A 14,015-nucleotide genomic window follows, 5' to 3' on the forward strand; every position below is an offset into this window, starting at 1 on the left:
ATCACCAGAATGCTCCTGAATGCTACCCTCTTGGAGTCAGCATTAATGCAACTACCGTCCCCCACCCCCAAACACACAGACACACACACATCTCCCTCACGACACACTCAGAACATACAGACATACACACCATAGTGTATCCCATTTACCACATGCAGTAGAGTTATTTGAATCTCTCTCATCCCATCAAGAGTTCACTAATTCTAAAGCAATTGGCATCACACTGCTCATGTCTAGGGTTCTGATTAACCACATTCAAGATTTAATGTGTTTGTTATGCTGGCTCTAAGGTGCTAAAATATCAAAGAGAAATTAATGAGATATGATTTGTATGAAAGGATAAAAGTCTAAAATCCCATTAGATAAACATGAACTTGCATCCAAGTTACGTGAGCTCCAACAAGCCAAATTCATGCCATGGTACACTTGCTGTGTTCTTAATTGGGATAGTGTGAATCTGACTAAGTGCAAGGCAAGCTGCTTCCCTCTTCATATCTCTCATTACTTGGTACTGTATTTTGATCCATGTAAACACAAAAAAGAGCATATCAGCCCCAGAAATTCAAGTTAGTCGCTAACCAGGAAGTGGGTGCACCCTCCATATTTCCAGGGACCCTGGCGGTTACCCCGTGGGATGTGTGCGTGATGTGTGCAGCCCCTGCAGCCAGCCCCGGCACACCCCATCCCAGACAACGGAAGCGCTGCGGAGGATTGGCCCTGCCCTTACCCGCACCGAGCACTCAGTCTAGAAGAACAGAGTTGCTGTTTGCTGTCTTGGAAACGAAAGAGGAGGAAGAGGAGGGGAAAGGAAAAAAGGAGGAAGAAAACAAAAACATGGCGTGGGGAGAGGGGGAGGTGGAAAAAGAAAAAGATTAACTGAGTGGAGAAAAAAGCTTTCATGCCATGAATTTTTTAAAAAAGGAAACAGGTAAGCAGAGAGTTAAGGGAGTGGTGTTTTTCTCTTCTTTCATGGCCACAGGATTCTAAAAATTCAAATAGCAGGTCTGGGAGGGACAGCCATGCTCCACAGAGTCTACTGAGAGGTGGTGCAGTGGAGATAGAACTGCAGCAGGGCAGGATGTGGAGCAGGCCAGGGCCTGCACCAGCGCCCAGGTATGTGGCTGACAGGCAGGGCGCTGGCCCGCGGCAGGTGCAGCACCGCCAGTGCCCGCGGCCCCAGGAAAAGAAAACCTGCAGGTGCCGTCAGGACATGTCCTGAGCCTCCGAAGCCACGCGCTTTTCTGAATAGCTGTCCTATGCTCATTGTCTGGCTGCAAGATGATGGTGTGCATTGGGAGGGGACGAGAGGGAGGGAGTGGTGTGTGGAGTCTCCTGCTCTGGTGGCTTTGATGACACACAGGGGTGGCTTCAGAGAGAGGGGCAGTGGGAGGAGGTGGGGCAGGCAGTGGAGATCCCAGGGTGCTGGTGTGGGCTGGCTGAGCCTGTGCCAGAGGAGCAGGGTGGGGACTCCCCTGCCAGTCCCGGGGCAGCTCCTCTTCCCCCAGGAGAGCGCCCCCTCCCTGCCCTCTCTCCCAGGCTGCATGGACGTGGGCAGTCTGTTGACTGCAGAGCACCTCTGTGAGTATGATCCACCGTCCCTACATGCCAGGGACTCTCCTCTGTCTACCTTCAGCCATCTGCGGCATGTTGGCTCTAAGCATTTCAGCTCAGTGCTCACAGTCCCAAGAATTTACAAATGTTGCCTGAGTCCCTGCACATGCCAGGAGCACACATGGGTTAGCACACACTGTAGGTGCTCCGGGGCTTCTCTGTTGAGTTACCTCTCAGCCCGCTCATGACCTGTCACCAGAGGCAGTTCTAAAAATAAGCAATTATCACGTTCAGTTGGAAGCAGGAGAAAGCAATGGAGCCACTTGTCTTTTGCCAGCTCTGAATACCTGATCAAGGGGATCTCCCGCCCTCCTCAGAGAGGACTGGCATACGTTTTGGGGGAGTGGGGAATGGAGGGCATTTTGTCTTTGTAGAAAGTTAACTCCGTGTTGTGGTGGTTGTCATACTGACTGCAGCCAAGGAGCAAGGAGGCAGGAATAAAGGTAGGGCAGTGCTCCCAGCTGGGCCCAGGGAAAGGAGCAATCCTCCCTGGCTAGACCCAGGGAAAGGAGCACTGCTCCCCAGCTAGATCCAGGGACAGGAGTAGTGCTCCCAGCTAGATCCAGGGAAAGGCTGCTCCCCAGCTAGATCCAGGGAAAGGAGTAGTGCTCCCAGCTAGATCCAGGGACAGGAGTAGTGCTCCCAGCTAGATCCAGGGAAAGGAGTAGTGTTCCCAGCTAGACCCAGAGACAAGAGTAGTGCTCCTGGCTAGACCTTGGGAGAGGAGCAGTGCTCCTAGCTAGACCCCGGGACAAGAGTACTGCTCCCCAGCTAGAGGTGCACCCAAGCCCTTCCTTCGTTCTCTGGCCTCACAGGGCCACTGCTGCAGCCTCCTGAAAAGGGGCTCTGAGCCCTGCACCCTGCCCTGTGCTCTGAACCCAGCGCTCACAGCTGATCCCCCTGGATGGAGCAAGCACACCTCTGCTTGGGCCACTGAGCAAGAACTCAGCGCCATGCCAGGGCTCCCTCTTCCAGAACCCACCATGCCCCTGCGTGCACCCTACAGGAGAGGCGGCGGCCAGGCGGGACTGCAGCCTGGGTGCCTGGAGCACTCGGTGCCTCACTTTACACAGTCATTGCGGGGTGGGGTTTTCCTCAGAACACCTGCCATGAAGGGTGGGGAAGATTTAGGTGAATAGAATGAATGCACCTAGAGTGGCGCCCAGCACATAGGAGATGTTCAGTACTTGTCAACTCTTGTGATTGACGTAATGCAAAAGTCCATATGCATTGCAGCGTTCTGTTCAGTGTCACACTCTCGAGAACAGCCATGCTGATCCTGCATGCCACCTGGGTCGCACCTCCCATCGTTCAGGCAGCGCTCAGTGCATGCTGCTGGCTGCCAGCCCACCTGCAGCTATTCCAGGGTAAGACTGGAATTCCTCCAGGGATCCACGTCCTAAGTGGGCAGGCCTGGCAGGAGCCAAGGTGCAGTTCAGCTGCCACGAGTAGGTGATTAAGAGATTCCTCATTGTATGATACACAAACACCTTCCCTGCAAAATTGCCAAGCTAGGAATGCAGTGTCTACTTCCACAGAATGCTGACTCTTGGTCAAATCAGTATCCCTGTTGGCTGAGCATCCAGGGATGTTCTCTTTAGGAAAACAGTGCCTCAGAAACTCACAGCTTACTGTGAAGAAATCTTTTCCTGTACCTATTACTAACCACCCAACTGAAACCTATTGCTATGTGAGTTTTAGAGCACTTTGTTATCTGGTCTTAATTTAAGTTCTGGTTGTGTGTGCGTGCATGTGTGTTGTGTATTCCTCCATCCACACATGCATGCATGCATGAGCTCACACATGCAGTGGGACCCCCTCTCTGGATCTCCCATATCATCACCTCCACCTGGCTTTGCATTTACTTGCATGTCTTGCTGAGGAAGTCTCCAGATTAATGCATATGGTTTTCTACTCACCCTGTGACTATTCCAGTCACTTCATGGAGGGTTATGGGAAAATAGAGTTCATGGTAAAGGTGAGCTGGACAGTCCTGGGATCATGAGCAACAGATGTGCCTTCAGGCCTTTGATTACAGCCTCAGGCCACAGGCTGCTCCTGGCCCACTGGCTTCTGAAGGCTGACCTGCAAAAGCAGCGCTGTTCTCGGCTCTGACAGCAGCAGGTGCGGGTGGGCAGGTGCAGGTGAGCAGATCCAGGTGGGCAGGCACAGGTGAGCCGACCAGCTGGCTGATGCTCATGACTCAGAGGGTAGAAAAGTAATGCCGTAGTCCCCTAGGCCACACAAACTCTATGTGGCCATACAAAGTTGGTTCCTTATAAACAATCAAGAAAGAGTGCAGATATGAGACCACAGTAGCACTCACTGTACAAGTCCATCTAGTAGCACCTAGAATTGCCCTTTGATGGACAGCATCAAGCTGGATGAGCATGAGCAGAAAGCAGGGAAAGTAAAGCAAATGGTCTTTTTGGCAGTTAGAAATAATATGGCCAGCCACAATGAGGAAGAACATTGATGGACCCTGCCAGCAGTAAGGCAGACCACCTTCCTCAGCATCCCTCTGCAGTGGTCCTGGAGGGCCGAGTGGGCTTGCCAGCTGGGAAGAGAGGAATGATCTACTTTGGAAGTCCTGTCAGTACATCTAATACTAAAAAGAGATTTATCCCCACTGTGCCCATCAAGTGGACGGAGGCCTCCCTCACCGCGTTTCACCCACAAGTGCACTGCCACACATGGGTCTCTGACCGGAAAGTTTGGGGGAAGCACGGGGAAGGCCCAGGACTTGCCAGACCACCCCGCCCTCCATGTGTTCTCACGTCTGCACGCCATTGCCCCAGCATGGGTGCTGCACGGTGTGGCCCCTTCCTCCATAATTTATGGCTTGCTGTGCACCTCATGCTGCCACTTAGTCCCCGAAGAAAACATTCCTCCCCCTAACACACATCCCGTTGTTTATTTCTGCCTCCCTTCTGCCTGTTTTGCTCCACACTGCCCCTGTTATGGGGCCCCAGCCACTCACACAGAGTTCCGGGCCTGCGGGGTTTGCCGGGTGAGAGGGCATTAATCTACGTGGGTGAAACTCGGGCGCCTTCCCCGCTGAAGTGCACTGTCACGGCCTCCCTCCCTTTGCCACCAGACATCCACTGACTAGACGATGGTCACTTAACTGCCTGTCACCTGTGCAGTGGACAGAGCATTCTCGTACCCTAGATGAAACGCACAGCCTGTGTGAAGAGGTCCAATAAAGCAGAAAACGAGATTTTTCACTCCTGTCACTGGAGAATACTTGGAATATTTCAATCACTGCTATGGTCACAAAGTCAGTGGCACCTGCTCCACCACTAATAGCAAAACTTCCTCATTGTTCTAGCACCGAGGAACAAATCACAGGGGCGAAGACTGCAGACCCTGGAGTCCAGCTTTGCGAACCAGACGCAGCTCCCAGGGCAGAGGACGGGCCTCCCACACCCACAGGGATGCCCCTCTTCTGCTCTCAGCCAGGCCCCTGCTCAGAGTTGTTTGCTGCCACTTCTAAGTCAGCCTCTCCCTGGCTCTCTGAACAGGCTCATCTCTGCAGACATCTCTTAGAGCTTGAAAAAACTATATAAATCTTTCAAGATCCAGTAGCACACAACCTTTGGTTTTATAAAAAACATACATGTTGGTTCTCATGAACACTGGCCTTCTCATGTCAACAAATGCCTTTTTCACCAAACGATAAGTTTCACCTCTCTTCTGAGATACGCACTAGTATAAACACAACACGAGCCCATATATGTGAGATGGGTTTGCTTCTTGAAACACCATAATAAGGAAAGAAATTGACTGACAACAGATTGAATGAAGGCAAGCAAGGTTTTGCCCTGGCCTGCGGCTGGGAGGGAGAGGCAAAAAGGGTGGTATTTCTCTCTCCTTTCATGGCCACAAGATTCTAGAAAATCAAATAGCAGGTCTGGGAGGGACAGCCATGCTCCACAGAGTCTACTGAGAGGTGGTGCAGTGGAGAGACAGAATCGCAGCAGGGCAGGATGTGGAGCAGGCCAGGGCCTGCACCAGCGCCCAGGTATGTGGCTGACAGGCAGGGCGCTGGCCCGCGGCAGGTGCAGCACTGCCAGTGCCTGCGGCCCCAGGAAAAGAAAACCTGCAGGTGCCGTCAGGACATGTCCTGAGCCTCCAAAGCCACGGGCTTTTCTGAATAGCTGTCCTATGCTCATTGTCTGGCTGCAAGATGATGGTGTGCATTGGGAGGGGACGAGAGGGAGGGAGTGGTGTGTGGAGTCTCCTGCTCTGGTGGCTTTGATGACACACAGGGGCTTCTCCAGAGTGAGGGGCAGTGGGAGGAGGTGGGGCAGGCAGTGGAGATCCCAGAGTGCTAGTGTGGGCTGGCTGAGCCTGTGCCAGAGGAGGCAGGGTAGGGACTCCTCTGCCAGTCCTGGGGCAGCCTCTCTTCCCCTAGGATGGTGCCCCTCTCTCCTTGTGTCTGGGAAAGTTAGACGGGGAGCCCTACACACCTTCAGATCCAGCCCTCGCTGTCTGCAACAGGCTTCAGTCCTTAGCCAGTATTTAATATTTCCCTCCATTATTTTGTGAAAAAAGGAAGACATGTCAAGCTTGCAACACTTTAGAAGATAAAGTGACCTTAACAATGCCATCACCACAGTTTGCTATGGCAAGCCATGTCAGTGCAGTCGCAGGGAGGACCAGATCTGACCTGTGCCCACAGAGGGGACTGCATGCAGCTGGCCGCAGTCATGCACCCCTGATGTCATGCCCTGCTGCATTTTTTTCTGTTTATGTTTCTCTTTTTTTTTTTCCCTTCTATGGAACGTAAATCCATGAAAACATGGCCCTGGTCTGTCCTCTTCTGTGCTGTCTTCCCATATGGTAGTGGGCACACAGTCAGTATTTGATGAATGAGTGAAGGATCGAACCCCACGGCACAGCATTAGTGGAAAACTTATTTTGACCTGAATGTCAACAGAGTGTGTGTGCTCAAGGCAATGTTGTTTTTCAAGAAAGCAGATGTGACACCACTGTACACCCAACAAATACAAATTGCGGGGCTTGGTAACTCTCCACGGTCTACAGCTCTGATAGCCTTTGATGTGCTGTGTGAAACCAAGAGCAGAAATGGATGTCTCCATTCTACTCATCCGTGCGTGGCTGCAGTAGCAGCCAGTTCATTTTGGTCCTGTTTCATTTGGTATTAAAAATGCCCCTGCAGGCTGGATGTGCTGGCTCATACCTATGATGCCAGTACTTTGGGAGGCCGAGGCGGGAGGATTGCTTGAGACCAGGAGTTCGAGACAAGCCTGGGCAACATGGTGAAACCCCGTCTCACAAAAAAATGCAAAAATCAGCCGGGCGTGCTGGCACTCGCCTATAGTCCAGCTACCTGGGAGGCTGAGGTGGGAGGATCACTGAGCCTAGGAGGTCGTGGCTGCAGTGAGCCGAGGCCATAACGCTGCACTCCAGGCTGGGCGATAAAGCAAAACCCTTGGAGAACAAAAGGGGGTTAACCACAGACACTCGCACACCTGGCAAAGTTACTGGAATAAGCATGTCTTTGCCTGGAGAAGAGCAAGGGCTGATTCAATGCCTTTATTTGAACTCAGCATGTGGAATTTTATTACTTGGAATATATCCTCAAAAAAATGGAAGTAAAGTAAACAGACTAAACTGAAGTGTATAATAAGTTTGGTTTGATTTAAATCGATTATTATATTGATAAGGTTAGAACAAGCTATGACAATGCATTAAGAAATAAACATCATTGTGAAACTTAAAAACTAAGCTATGAGATATTCTATGATTCCTAAGATGAGCTCCTGCAGGTATAGGTAACTGAAGGATTTCACTAGGGTGATGATTCTATTCATCTTCAGCCTCCTGGTAAAGTTACAATGATGAGGGGTTTGAAACCTATAGGTTTTTAGCACTCGGCTAACCACAAAACCATAACTTTCAAAGGAGGTAAACGTACAGGTCAACAGAATAGGAATTTATATGGTAAACGTTACACTGACTAAGAAACTCTCTCCCTTCCTCAGCAGGCACTGTTATTCTTAGACAGGATAGGTTCTGAGCCAGTCAGGAGGTTAGGAGAGGGTGCTAGGGCAACTGGGTGCTTCTGAAAGGCTGTTGAGGTTTTTGGCATACACTACAACTCTCTGAAAGACAAGGGATTGCTGGAGATCCTTTGAGTCGCCTTTGCCATGATGCTGCAACCCTAGGCCTGTCCACACTCCCTCACCTCCGTGTCTCTTGCAGGAATGGACTTCCTTCCTTTTTTCTCTCTTCTGCCTGGAAAATTTCTGCTCTCCCTCCCCTGTGAAGCCCTTCCAGCCTCTGCCAAGAAGTCTGGCTACCCTGAGTGTGTTGTGCAGGCATCTCTTATAGCCTGGGAGAGGATCACACTTATTATCAACTTTGATGTCATGAGGCATGGGACTCACATTCTCCACAGTGCTCTTGTCTGGTATATGATAAGCCTGCATTAAACTGATGACAAATGAAGAGCATGCTCAGCTCAAACTCATGATGCTAGAATCTCAGAAATTTCCCCATACATCCCCAGAATTCAGCTCTTCCTTTGTAAATGACAAATGTCCTGTAGCAAACCATCTGTGGGAGCCTTACAGTGCCAGGGCCTCTCAGCAAGCATGCACCCCATGGACCTGGCCACCTTTGGAATGTGTTCCCCTCCACAATCTGAATCTTCATTATTTTAAACCTTGAACACCATCTCCTCAACTTCTTCCTCTCAAACTGCACTTTGTCTTCCATGTCATAATCACCCCCACTACCTACCTCGGTCCTGACGTTTTCTCCCAGTTTTCCAGCCTGCACTGGCCGCTTTCCCTCCTCCCTTTTGGGCATTCCTCGTGCCTTTTCTCCATCTGAGTGACTCCCTCTCACCCACCAGACATGTTCCTTGCATTGTCTTTTCCCAGAAATTCTCTCTGGTGGCTCTTGGCGAGCTATGTTCCCTTAATAGGGTCAGCACACTCCCCTGTTACCCTATTGTCGTACTTGTAAAACACAATTTCCTGTTAGCGTATCTTTACACTCTACAAAATATAAACTCCTCAAGGGACAAAATAGATCTCATTTACCTGCAGTTTCCATGTCGATATGTGACAGTAAACTCCCACCCCGTGTGAAGATTCTACAAGCTGCCTGGGGCGGGTCTGTAGAGCAGAGGGCTTTGCAGAGGCTAAAGAGCTATCTGGATCCTTGGAAAGTTAGAGCACTCCAGGAAGATTGCTAAGTAAAGAAAACCAAACCTGTGTGTCCTTCTCTACAGGCTTGAAATTCAACTGGGAGAACCCAACACATGTCCATACAGAAGTTGGTGTGAAGAATTTACCCACATTTCCCCTTTTGCCCACAATGCAATCACTGCTCCTTAAAGACTGTGTCAGATTAATCTTGGGTTTTCTTACAACTGACAGCCTGCAGGATTCTCACCCATCCATTGTGAGAGGTGTGCCACCCAGGAAAGCAATGGGTGGCTGGGTGTCTTAGGGCAAATTCCAAAATATGATTCCCATCTGAGCTCTCAATGAATGATGTTACAAGTCCATCCTTCCTTTGTCGACTAAGAGTGTATCCCTCTTTGAAGGTGTACATCAACTTCCACTTCTTCCATGACACATCCCCAACCCTAGATTCATCAATAAAGAAACAGAACTTGAAAATAAGAGAAGGATGAAGGAAGTCCCTTCTCCAAATCCAGAGCCGTCTTTGTCTTTATCACCAATTTGGCACAACTTTTTCAGATAAAGGACTTGAGAGATTTGTATTCACCACTGCCCTCACACATGTTCATATTGCAACATTGACTAACACAGAATCTTGTTTGGTATAGGTGCTCCAAAAATATTGATTAATTGGCTAATGAAAAGAACACATTGATCACTGAGAGAAAGGAAACATCTCCCAGGAAGTCGAAGGCCAGAGTTTCTAGTGAACATGACCATCAGTCTTTAGGGTTATCCTGGCCACCATGAAAATGAAGCCTAGTTTCCAAAAGCTGTCAGTGGAAAGGCCACATGCTGAGTCCCAGGACTGGTGGCTGGTTAAATAGTATCCATGCCCTAACCTGAGTAACGGTAAGATTTTTATCATTTGTGTGGCATTTTTATACTTTGCAAATCACTTTTATATCCATGACTTCGTTTGATGTTTACAACCATCCTGGAAGTTGACAGGGCAGATGTGGTGATTATCAGATGAATAAACTGAGGCACAGAGAGGTCAGAAGACTTCAGCCCCAACATCTGTCCAAGGGAAATGAATGTGGGCAAGATGCAGCGCTGGGCCCAAAAAAACAACAGCCTGTGGGACCAAATGGAAGGGTGAGGAAGGCCAAAGCAGAGGTCTGCCACGAGTGCTTGGGAAGCACAGAGGAGACAGAAAGACAGACCGTCCTGATGCCCACACTGCACCCAGGGGGCCGGCTCCTTGGGACCTGAGCAAGAGACTCAGATCCTCCCGACTCTGCAGCTTCTGGAGGGATGAAAGGGGCTCTGAATGTGTGAGCTACAGTAATTATGTTTGCTTTAATGGAGCAATACCGGCTTTTGTTGTGCTATGGTGCAAAGGCCTAATTATTCAAACACAGCCATTAGTTCCCACACAGCAGAGATGACGGCAGATGTTATAAAGATAACATCTCTTGGCCCTTTGCCTACCAGCCCCAGCCACAGGGACACTTCAGACGCGACAGCAGCTCCTGCCAGGAGCACCCAGCACATGTCCCAGGACATCAGAGCCCAGAGTTGACCTGAGACATCTGGAGGGAAGAGGGGCCGTGTGAGCCCCCCCATCCAGGGCACCCAGGTGAGGGAGGTGCAGGAAGGCCTGCTAGGAGTGGAGTGACCCTGGCTGCCCTGAGCCTTCTGTGTCCTGCTAGCTGTCTTCACACAGACAAGCAGCTCCCATCAGGGCACAGACACCATATCACCTGACCCTGCCACCACCAGGGAAAAAAAAGTGACGAGCCGAATTTGTAAGGTATACGATTGCTCAAATGGGCATTCAGGAGCAGGCGCTGGCCTGCCTGCATTCTTCCTATCCTAGCCCTGCTATGAGTAACTATTAGGAAAACACAAAGGGTTTTAAAAAGTTCAAAGAATTTATCTAAAATGTGGCTGCATCATTATCACCATGAAACTACTTAATATTTAGACTTCTATAAACTAAAACCAAAAAAAAAATTTTTCGAAGTTGAGAGGAGAGCAGGGGTTATTTTTCCTTTGCACCAGCGCAGCAGAGATTTCCTGGAAGTTGGATCCCTCGGGCTTTGTTCTCTTTCCTCTGCATGCACACACACACCTGCCTCTCTCCCATGCAACCTGCCTGGAAACTGGAGACCTGGAGAGAAGAGACAGGGCTCTCAGGAAATATTTCGCTTGACCAAAACTTCTGCCACCCTGTTCTTTAATCATATATTCCTCTGGCTGCTTTTCACACATCCACCCAAGGTGGAAGGAATATCTCCCATAAAAATTGTAGTGTGAAGAGTTCTCCATTTTACAAAAGAAAAAAGTGGGAGGAAATCTGCCATAATAATGAGGGAAGCCATACTCTGTTCATTAGCAGGGACTTTCTTTGAACAATGCCCCAACCTGCTGTCCAAGGAAGACTTGCGTGGGAGCGATGGGAATGGGGAGGTGAAGGCTGCCCAGGTTCTAAGGACTCCCCTCCATGCAGCCTGGCAACAAATCCTCTTGGGCAAGCATTTCCGGCTCAGTGTGTTGCTTTTTTTCCATGTGGAGTTGTAGAAGAAAACCTGGGAAGGGATTAAGTCAAGCATTTGCTTCCCAGCTGAAGAAGAGGAACACGGACCTCAGAAACACTGCAGAATTTGAGAGCTCTGGAAGTGCGTCAATTTTTAAAACCATACACACACAGTTTAAAAAGAAAGTTTTTTTTAATAACAGTTAAAATATTAACAATGAGAAGCAGTGCACACACAGGCATCACTAGCTTTGTGGCTGAAACAGAGGAAGGTGGGTCATGGGCTGTTATGAAGAATGGAAAGAATTGCACAGGTCTGGAAAAGATCTGGAAATGACACTCCCATCCGTATTTTAGTGCCAAAGCAAGAGAACATCAAGAAATCACCAAATGCCATCCTGGGAGGTCAGAATCGGGGGAGACGGGGGACATCTCATAAATCAAAGGCTAGTCCTGGAGACAGGAAAACAGGGCCAGCAGCTCCTGGGCCTTGCAGCTCGCTGGTGGGTGCAGGACTGAGAAGAATGGGGGTACGGGTTTTGCTAGAATCCTGGTTTTTCAGAGAAGGAAACTGGGGCTGAGGAGCAGGTTTAGAGTCAGCACACAGGCGTTCGGACCCAGGGCTCGCTGCAGTATCTTCACTCAGCTTCTGCACAGAACAGCTCCAGGAAGCGGTGTCTACAGGTGCAGGTGAAGATGGAAGATGGACTAATTGAACTGAAGGAGGCTCTGAGCAAAACAGTCACCCCCTCCTCCACCCAGCCACTGCCTTTCCTCTCATCCAGCTCACACTCCTACAAAGTCAGTCCATGCTTGCTTTTCCTGGTGAGTTTCTTCTAAACGAATGTACTTGCCTCTTCTCTTTCTACATGAAAAATACTAAGGCAAAACCAGGCACCTTTGGCTTCTGCATGCAGCTCTGTAGCCATGGATGAGATTGAGCCACAGTTTTTTTACAGCCTCCTTGAAGACAGACTGAGGAAGACACTGCCCCACCCAACACAGCCCACCAGGGCTTGGTGTGTAGACCCCATCCACACTATTCCTGCAGGCTAGAGCGCTCAGCCTCTGAGCAACATGACCCCAGGCAGTCATGCAGCCATCTGTTCAGACCCAAGGCCAAACCCACACTCCTGTGAGGGCCACGGGATTCCCTTGGCAGAAGGAAACATTTTCTATTGTCAGTATTCACAGGGAGAGGCCTGTCTTGGGGTAGGTTGAAGTGGGGGAACATGCCCTCCACTGTGGGCCTAAGTGCCAGGCCTGAGGTATCCTGGGATTGGGGAAGGCAGTGGCCTGAAGAGAGGCAGGGATTAGGGTCAATCCTGGGAGCCCTGGCTGCTCTCCGATGGCATGTTTGGGGTTCTTGGCCTGTCACTGTGCATGAACCATGTTGGCTCCTATGAAACCTACAAACTTCCTTCTCAGGATAATGCCGTAAGTACACAAAACTAAATAGGATTAAAGAAAAATATTAAAATAGGCCTTATCCATCTACTCCCTGATTAAGAACTCACTTGAGAACTCAAGTGACAGATTTTGGCATAAACTGTAAATGGGGAGCAGCCACGGTGAGCTCTAGTTCTGCAGTTGCAGGCTGTGCTGGGCCACGCAGGCTGCTGCTGTGATGAAGGATACCTGGCCCCTGCAAAGCACACAGTGCAAACCTCCCAGGGCCTCTTGGTGCTGGCTGGAGCCACTTCCATTTTGTTTTATACTCAAATGTCCAAGGATTGGCTAAGAAGTTAATTAAAGTGTCATTTCTAAGTACAAAGACATTTCTGTAGAAGCATATGCTTTATAAATTGTATTGAGTAGATTCACTCATATAGGACATCAACACATTATTTTCTATTTTATACTACTTTTCTTATGAAGTACTCAAATCATAAACAAACCCGAGGATGTTCTCTTAGAGACAGATAAACATAGGGTACCGAGGACTCGGTTTTCATTTTGCTTTCCATCTTCGTAGTGACTTTTCAGTGGCTGAGCTCACTGCAAGCTTTTCACGGAGCCTGAGAGCCATGTGCGCTCTGGGCCCTGGTGCTCCTCAGGAGCGACGTTTAGCAGGTTGCAGCATCAGCTCACCTGCTGCTGCGGAGCTCTGCGTCTCCAGCAGGCACCTGCACACACGGAGGTGTTGTCACTACCCTTAGTGCTATGCACACAGGCGAGTCTGGGCCTGTTGTGAGTCACCTCCGGTAATCACAGACCCAGACACATGGTGCGGTGGAGAAGCTGGGGAGACAAGCAGCACCCACACCCTGTGCCTCCCGACCTCCGTCAGGACCCCGTGTCCCCACCACTCCCCTCCCCACCCACCCTACCTGGGCCTGAGTCACAGCCCAGAGTCCGCATGCCAGGTCCCGCACCTACTTCTCTCACTCTGTGGACTTCCAGCCACTCTGCCAGCCACTCCCTCACACAGACATTCCAAGACAAGGGAAAGGGGCTGTGGGGAAGCCTCTGACCTAACAGGAAAGGCCCCGCATGGATTCCAGCCACAGAGAAGGGAGGGCGTGGGGGATGCTGAGATTTCCTCCAATGACCTCTCTGCAGCAGCTCCTTCAAAGGAGCCCTTCTTTTCCACTTGAAGGCAATGCTTTTTCACCTTTTGTATTCAGGCTGGTTAACAGGCAGCTGTGATTGCTCTTAAGACTGAGGACCTAGGAGAGTCTGGGAGCGAACTCACTTCC

The 14,015-nt window shown here is 50.0% G+C and overlaps 1 long non-coding RNA gene across 1 annotated transcript in view; it reads right to left on the reverse strand.

The window, feature by feature from the left end:
• Positions 1-11,494: 11,494 nt before the first annotated feature.
• The window catches only part of LOC129486483 (uncharacterized), a 148,948-nt gene continuing 146,427 nt past the window's right edge, over positions 11,495-14,015 (reverse strand). Inside the window, exon 4 of the long non-coding RNA XR_008659002.1 lies at positions 11,495-13,442. This is a non-coding gene — a long non-coding RNA (uncharacterized lncRNA). The remainder of the gene's footprint in view (positions 13,443-14,015) is intronic.

The sequence above is a fragment of the Symphalangus syndactylus genome, chromosome 7 (genome assembly GCF_028878055.3).
Source record: "Symphalangus syndactylus isolate Jambi chromosome 7, NHGRI_mSymSyn1-v2.1_pri, whole genome shotgun sequence".
Taxonomy (NCBI): Eukaryota; Metazoa; Chordata; class Mammalia; order Primates; family Hylobatidae; genus Symphalangus; species Symphalangus syndactylus.